The sequence below is a fragment of the Apis dorsata genome, unplaced genomic scaffold (assembly GCF_000469605.1).
Source record: "Apis dorsata unplaced genomic scaffold, Apis dorsata 1.3 scaffold_497, whole genome shotgun sequence".
NCBI lineage: Eukaryota > Metazoa > Arthropoda > Insecta > Hymenoptera > Apidae > Apis > Apis dorsata.
Genome location: NW_006263729.1, coordinates 77,321 through 77,738, shown reverse-complemented (window position 1 = coordinate 77,738; position 418 = coordinate 77,321). Strand labels below are relative to the sequence as shown.

General features: G+C 31.9%; 1 protein-coding gene across 3 annotated transcripts in view; it reads left to right on the top strand.

The window, feature by feature from the left end:
• LOC102672951 (prolyl 4-hydroxylase subunit alpha-1) overlaps window positions 1-418 on the top strand; it is a 172,364-nt gene that overhangs the window by 141,540 nt on the left and 30,406 nt on the right. The window lies entirely within an intron of this gene.

Below are 418 nucleotides of genomic sequence, written 5' to 3'. Positions count from 1 at the left end.
CTCTTCCAACTCGCGAGCCAGCCAGACAAACTAGCGTCACTCGTCCAGAAACGAGTTCCTTTTATTCCGAGGTATTCGCATCCGGATACACAGTTGTTCCGTTCACAAATCACCAAACGCTTGCGCAATTACTGGAAATGTGGGAAATGTAAATGTACATTGAAACGTGTGAATGAATTTCTCGGATGCGAGAATTTTGAAAAGACGAAAAAACAAATTCCAATTTTCATTCGAACCAAAGTATCAAGTATTTGGTGATTTTTTATTATGGGNATATATATATATATATATATATATATATATATATAATATATTTGTATAAATAGATATTTCGTTGAAAAAAGAAATCGAAAATAATACGGATAAAAAATCGTTTAATTTCGATATTTTTACTATTCGATAAGCATTGTGGTAGATT